Below are 8,396 nucleotides of genomic sequence, written 5' to 3' on the forward strand. Positions count from 1 at the left end.
CACCACAAGGAGTAATGTTAGTGGTGCAGGACTTGATTGACACCACTCGTCGGATGAAAGAGCAATAAGGGCAAACCCTGATAAAGGAGACACAAATAAAAACAGAGACAAAGAAGGAAATAGAAGTATTGCCAGAGACACGGGAGATAGACCGAGTCGAGACTGAATTAAATAGACACGAAGAGACAACAGAAATAAAATGTATAGAGACTCGGGAGATAGGAAAAGTAGAGGAGAGACAACACAATAAAGACTGGGTGAAAGACGAGCACACACACATGGAGGTAGTGGAGTACAATGAGGGGGAGCTCGGGGAATGTGTCGTGGCCCGGTGCAAGCAGCCGGATAGCCTCCTTCTGGAACGAGGGGAGAGAATATTCCCCCTTGAAGTGGATCACGACCAGGTGGGTCCGGTTGAGCTTTGCAAGGTAAAGGGGCGAGTGCTGTAGATGGGTGCACGTGGAGCTTGGGGGGTGTGAAGGCCCCGGAACCCTTTGTGGCACAAATATCCAGTGTGAATGTCCCGGTGTGTGCGTTCACGAGTGTGGTAAAATGCGTGCTGCAAAGCGCGCATAGTGTTGGTGAAAGGCGGTGTGTGAAAGGGAGCGCGTGTGTGAGTAATATGGTGTGCGTGGTTGCGAGTGAGCCGAAGTGCGTGCCTCCCAGCACACCGTGTGTGTATGAAACACCGTGTGTGGATGAAGAGACAGCATGTGCTAGTAAAATGGCGAGCGTGAGTGAAAAGGTGTGTGTGAGTGAAGCCCCCTTGAAAGTGAAAGGCCGTGTGTGAGTGGAACCACGTGTGTGAGTGAAAGGCCATGCGTGAGTGAACGGCCGTGTGTGTGAGGTCGCTGCATGCGAGGGAGATGGCGGTTGGCATGGCGAACATGCAACCGCATGTCCCAGTGTGAACGTCATGGTGAGGTGTGTAAGCGTCGTGGCATGGGGGAGTTTGTGCGCGAGAGTGCGACGACGACAGTGCCTGACGGTGGACAAAGGCCGAGTAGCGGCCATAGCTGGTTTGGGGACCGTGCCGTGTTTGCACGGCAGCGCGTGCGGGGTCCGTGCTGTGCTACGCACGAGGCCGCCACGTGCGCGCCTGCGGGAGTGAAGCCCGGTCCGGAAACGCCGCGGTGGATTCGAGCCGACCCCGCAGATGGACAGAAGGTAGGCTGGATAAATAATTTGGACTGGACGGGTTCTCCACGCGAGCGTATTTGTGAAGCTCCGACGAGTAGAGCACATGTGTTCGCGTGGGGAATCCCTCGAAATGCGAGGTTTGCTTTTAATGTGTAGGGTGATGTCATGGCTGCATGGTTGTAATCCGGCAGAGTGGAAATCCCTGCCGGATGGTACCGTCCGGGGAGGGACGAGGTGCGCGAAGCGCGAGCAGCTGCCATGACGGCACGGGGAGAAAGCGCAGGTTGCGAGTTGCCGCGCTGGTGCACGCATTAAAAAAAAAAGCAAGCCTCGCTTCGGGTGAACAGGATTCCCGGGCAAGGGGTGGAAGACCCCCCTGTCCAGGGCACAGGACACCACTAGATTGGGGGAAGGATTAGTGGTCGTTAGACCGGCTCCATGGGGCAGGGATAAGTCCTCATGGAGCCCGTGGAATGGATTAGTTGGAGGGATTGCAGTTTAGATTTAGGATGGGAAATTGAGTTTTGGATTTTTGAAGACAAGGACAGACTTTGATTGTGTAGAGGGGACGTAGCTTAGCTACGTAGTGTTAAATGGAATATGCTACTAGTTTAAGGGATGACAAGGGAGCACGAGGTAGTTGAGGGTTTTTGATAGAAGAATGGCAGTGATCAGCGATGGAGTGAAATTATATGAAAAATGTACTTGGTGAGTGAGTGAAGGCCAGCGGGCCTGTGTGTATGGAGCGAATGTGGAATGTATGGTGCGATGAGTGATTGGGGGGAGGAGTGACTCCCACCAAGGGACCCCAGGGTCAGCATAAAGTGAGTTAGTGGGTTAGTCAAATTGACAAAATGGAGGTCGTTTTGTTATTGGTGGGAATGTAGGCTCGAAACCCATTGGGAGGGGTGCAGAGCCCTGTTGACGGGCTGGGAGCGTGGCTACGAACGGTGAGTATCGCTTAGTGGGTACCCCGTGCACCGGGCAAGTCGGCCGTGGTAGGCGAAGGGTCCATGGGGGGCCGGGATAGTGTAGTGGGCACGGGTGGGCCCGCCTGATGCGGGGCCCGGGGCACCATTGGCCGCGTGGGCAGTGCATTGGACACGGGCACCCAGGGAAGGGGCCCGGGGCGCCAGCCTGCCACGTGAGCGTTTCAGCGGAGTCGCCAGGGAGGGCACTCCCCAGTGTTTAGGGAGCTGGTAGGCTCGGAGGCAGTTGTAGTGCCTGGGGGTGCCATCGTTGGAGAATCGGCAGAGGGTAGTTCTGCCAAGGGAGCCACGCATCCCAGCCATGAAACCGTGCAAGGGCACGAGGTGAAAATTGGAGGGCATGGCCCAAAATTGTGAGGACACCAACACAGGCGACTGGAATCTTGGTTGGTAGAACCAGTAGTTTAAGCGAGAGGCGCTTTTCGAAAGCCCCAGTGTAGTTAACAGTTAAATGGTTAGGGTAGAAAGGAAATGTACCCCTCCGCACCATCCATTCCTTCGCTCTCATTGTGGGCCGCTGGACTGACCTTGGGTAAGTAGATTGCTGAGATCTGAGGAGGCCATTCCGAGGCTTCATTGGGCCTCAACACAGGACGCTAGCTCTCCCTTATCCCCCTCTGGGAAGGGAACGTAGGGGTTGGGAGTAGGCTAGGTGACAGGATAGGTGAGCCGGACAGAGACGATAAAGGGGGTTAGGGAGACGAATTTATAGGGGAAATAAAAATAAAATAAAACAAAAAAATAAGTGGGGGCTAAATTGGATTTTTTGCAATCTAAGGGAGTGGGTATGAACAGAGACAGGCAAAGGCGATAGGTTGGGAGGGAGACAGTAGGGTAGGTCCGAGTGGCCAGCACCACTGCACTCCCTCCACGAACCTCATTACTGCAAGGCCTGTGCCGGTCATTCATCTGCCGGCTGTTTTACTACAAGGCCTGTGCCGGTCAGTTCATCTGCCGGCTGTTTTTGCTGCAAGGCCTGTGCCGGTCAGATCATCTGCCGGCTGTTTTACTGCAAGGCCTGTGCCGGTCTGATCATCTGCCGGCTGTTTTTACTGCAAGGCCTGTGCCAGTCATTCATCTGCTGGCTGTTTTACTGCAAGGCCTATGCCGGTCAGATCATCTGCCGGCTGTTTTACTACAAGGCCTGTGCCAGTCATTCATCTGCCGGCTGTTTTACTGCAAGGCCTGTGCCGGTCTGATCATCTGCCGGCTGTTTTTACTGCAAGGCCTGTGCCGGTCAGATCATCTGCCGGCTGTTTTTACTGCAAGGCCTGTGCGGGTCATTCATCTGCCGGCTGTTTTACTGCAAGGCCTGTGCTGGTCAGATCATCTGCCGGCTGTTTTGCAGCAAGGCCTGTGCGGGTCATTCATTTGCCGGCTGTTTTACTGCAAGGCCTGTGCTGGTCAGCTTCACCACCGGCCCGTTTTGCTACAACGGCCTTGTCTTGCCTTGCCATGCCCTGTCTGCCTGCCTCTGCCTTGACCATATGCCTGCTAGCCCTTCTGTTTTGCATTTGCCCCCATTCATTACCATGTGCGCCAGGATCATTGCGCGTGCTGCAGGGACTGCCCTGTAGGCAGCCGCACACGGGACTTCTCTGGCAGCCCATGCACCGTTTTGTTGCTTGAGTCCGCTCATTGCGCGTGCTGCAGGGACTGCCCTGTAGGCAGCCGCACACGGGACTGCTCTGGCAGCCCGTGCACCACTTGTGTTCACTGCGCTCATTTCACGTGGAAGGCCTAGGACTGCGGTTGAGCAGCCGGCCACGTTCCCCGTCACCTGCATTATTTCATAAGCCAGAGAATGCATGTGGATAGCCTGGCTACCTGTGCTTCTTTTTCAGGCAGAGTCCATCGATCCTGGGTCGTGGTTTAGTGTAAAATTTATAAGTTAAGTTGTAAATTGAAAATGAGTTGCGCCCCCTGCATGCTTGTCGTAGCGCCGGCAATTTATTGAAGTCGTCTGTATGATTGGGTTTGTTTAGTGAGTTACTCAGCCCGTAAGTTATTTATTTTTGGGACACGAATACACTAAATGTCGTACTCAGGGATCCAAAGATAAAACCTACGAAGGGAAACTTACACATGATGGCACACAAAAATTCGACGACTTCGGACGAGTCTGTAAAAAGGGGAGGGTAGTGTTATGGCTGTGGAAATTCGCAGTACACCATATAGGTCCTTAGTTATGCCGAGAAGTCCGTGTTCAGTAAGATTTCCCCACCATTGTTTAATGAGATTTATTCGTGTCGACAGGGCTGTGATCTTTGAGTGAGCCTCTATTCTTTGCTATCGTTATTTTGGACCAACCGCTTCACACCACCACCACAACCACCAACATCGCTCTCAACAACTGCTTCCCACAACCCTCATAACCACACCACCGCGTTTCCACCTCGGCACACGGTTGCCAGAGGCCTGGCCTTCGTCGAGGGAAAGCAGGCGGCCCCCGTTCCCCCCTCCCCCGGACCAATGGCGTCTCCACGGTGAATTCCACCCGGCGTGTGGAAGAAGACAAATACAGCGGCGAGTTAGCGTCCCCAATTTGGCGGGAAAACGCTTTCTTCAAGAAGGTTCCCGCATGTTCTGGAAGTTTCCCGCAGGTTCTGGAAGGAGGGTGGGCCGAGAGCGGAGGGGCGAAGCATGGGAAATAAAAAGCGTGCACGGAGCGTTCGTTCTCTCTCTCTGGGGTTGCTGCCGCTCTCTCTTGGTCGTTGCTGAAGCTCTCTTGGTCGTCGCTGAATCTCTCTCTGGAGTTGTGCTGAGGAGAATCTCTCTCTGGGGTTGCTGCCGCTCTCTCACTGTCGTTGCTGAATCTCTCTTTCGGTCTGCCAAGTCCCACGCCATAAAGACCCAAGAGGTCCAGTCTGACTCCCTTGTCTGTGAGGGGGTCTTTTCCTTGTTTTTCTTTGAATGAGTGTTGTGGCGCCGAGTACCGTAAGTAAAACCTGTTAAGTAAATGTACATAATAACCATAGTCGGTTGTAGTGTTTTCGCCTTGCCCGTGTCTTTGTCCCCGTCCCGCAGTATTGAACAAAGAACTGCATGTGTGTTTTTCCATCATTGCTTACCTGCATGACTGCATGATTGTTTGTATATGTGCTGTATAATAAATGTGTTTGTGTGAATGTTAACCCATTCGTCGTGTCCTTTTTCCCCAAAGTGAACTGCTATCTTGCTTTCGGAATAATAGTTGGTTGTTAAATACCGATAATAGAATCAGGTCCGGTGAGGTCTGGCGATAATGCCCGCTCGGTTATCCCAGAACGGAACGAACCGCTTGAAGTGGTTCGTGTCCAAATAGGCCTTCGCCGAGGTACGGTCCCTCGGTAGGTTACCCGTGCGAATACTTAGGTGTATCGATATTCGGCGATTGACCCTGTCGCGCGTGGGTAGAATATGGACTGGGCCGTGGTGGGATTATGAACCCACCCGTGACTGGTTTCTGGCATTGTTCCAGAAAGTCATGACTGAATTGCTCGTCTGGTGGGCGTGCGGCTGCTATTAGTGAAAAGCGGTTGTTCGCACGCTGGGCGGGTGTGGATTCGAAACAATATATATACACATATGTTGTTGTTGTTGTTCGTCTTTCGGCTGCTCCCGTTAGGGGTCGCCACAGCGGATCATCTGTTATGATCCGCATCCTGATTTGGCACAGGTTTTACGCCGGATGCCCTTCCTGACGCAACCCTGGTCGCCTCTTACGACACAGGGATAAGGATTGGGTTTCGCCTTGATTCCGGGCTGCCCTACACCCTCTCATAGCGCAGAGCTCCCGTCATCAAGCGATCCTCCAACCCAAGCCTTCGAGTAGCCGGATTACAGGCGCACGCCACTACACCCAGTATCATATATATATATATATATATATATATATATATATATATATATATATATATATATATATATATATATATATATATATATATATATATATATATATATATATACACATACGTATATATATATATACACATACGTATATATATATATACACATACGTATATATATATATACACATACGTATATATATATATATACACATACGTATATATATATATATACACATACGTATATATATATATATACACATACGTATATATATATATACACATACGTATATATATATATATACACATACGTATATATATATATATATATATATATATATATATATATATATATATATATACACATACGTATATATATATATACACATACGTATATATATATATATATATATATATATATATATATATATATATATATATATATATATATATATATATATATATATATATATATATATATATATATATATATATATATATATATATATATATATATATATATATATATATATATATATATATATATATATATATATATATATATATATATATATATATATATATATATATATATATATATATATATATATATATATATATATATATATATATATATATATATATATATATATATATATATATATATATATATATATATATATATATATATATATATATATATATATATATATATATATATATATATATATATATATATATATATATATATATATATATATATATATATATATATATATATATATATATATATATATATATATATATATATATATATATATATATATATATATATATATATATATATATATATATATATATATATATATATATATATATATATATATATATATATATATATATATATATATATATATATATATATATATATATATATATATATATATATATATATATATATCTGTCCATCCTATCTTGAAACACAGAAACGTACATCGGAGAGAAAAAAAAGAAAGAAAGCAAAGGTTGCTTAAATTAATCGAAACCTCCAGGAAAATGATAATTTTTTTTCAATCAGCTCAAAAATTGAATCTCGGCACTCGATGTCTCAGCAACAGAACGCTGCCTCGATCGCTCCCGAAATTTTTTTTCTTTGCTGTTCAGGAATATCTAACCTATTTTTAAGTTTCCTTGTTTTCCTGTGTTTTTTATCCCGTGGTATTTTTCCCACAGGTTTCTGCTGGCTTGTCATTCAACTTCATCCCTTTCTTTTAAAATGTGGGTTGTGCATACAGCAATTAATTTTATCACACAGTGAAACATTTGTGTCGTAATTTTAAATAATAATGATACAGGCGAAATATTTGGTGTCATCATTTATTGTCATGGTTTCCTGTTTGCAGATTAAAATGGGAAACATTGAATGGACTGTCATCATTATTTTCACCATCATCATCACAACTTTTTAAAGCCTGTTATCTCACCATCGTTGTGATGGAATTTGATCAAGATCTGTGGAATTTCAAGTGTAATTTTTATTACAAACAGCGATACATTGAGTACACTGGAAGAGTTGTGGAGGGTATAATATGGTAAACCATTTCTTTTTGTTGTTGTAACTTTCCTGTTTGATTCCTCAGTCTTCACTTGACAAAACATGATGTAGAAGTTTCATCGTCGTCGTCAGAATAAGAATCGTCCTCATCAAAGGCGTTTACGAAATCTATCACAACGTGGCGGTTCGTGTCGGATTCAAACTGTGCCTCGGCCTTGCTTGATTCGGTTGAAACATCCGAGGAAGATGGTGCAATGGTGGAAACACAAGACGATTCAACGCTTGTGGTGTTCTGCGTCGATCCATCCGTGTTTACCTGAGGGCTCATGCTTGAATGCTCATCTGAGAGCTCGTATACACCGAGCACCTGAATACAGCAGGTGGGTGATGGTGGTGTTGGTACTGCGTTCGTTTTCTGTGGACTCTCATTCAAAAGTTTATCTGTGAGTCCATGAGCATCTGCTTCAAGAACAGAGCATGCTTGTGGTTTAGGTGGTACTTCATTTCTGTGCTGAGGGTTTTCTGAAGTCTCCATTTTCTGGTATTTGATCGACTGGCTCGGTTGTCTATTAATGATCTTGCTTGATTTTCTTGTATTGTGCTTCCTGCCTTTGCTGGTTCTGCAAAGCACCAACAGATTTAGATATTGTCAACATTCATTCTACATGAACAACATTATGGATCAAGCAATGGAACAATTTACTGCCTTGTGTTGTGCACAACTGTTCAAAGATGGCCAGGTAATAATTACATATGCAAATGTCCTCCCACTTGGAAAACACCGAGGAAGACCCGAAGAAGGCGGGTAATTGACTTTGCAAATATGAGAAAATTTTGGGTATGAATGTTAACATTCGATAAGGTGAGACTGGTTCGGCCTTG

The sequence above is a fragment of the Eptatretus burgeri genome, chromosome 7 (genome assembly GCF_056783735.1).
Source record: "Eptatretus burgeri isolate ZD-2024b chromosome 7, Ebu_testis_v1, whole genome shotgun sequence".
Classification (NCBI taxonomy): Eukaryota; Metazoa; Chordata; class Myxini; order Myxiniformes; family Myxinidae; genus Eptatretus; species Eptatretus burgeri.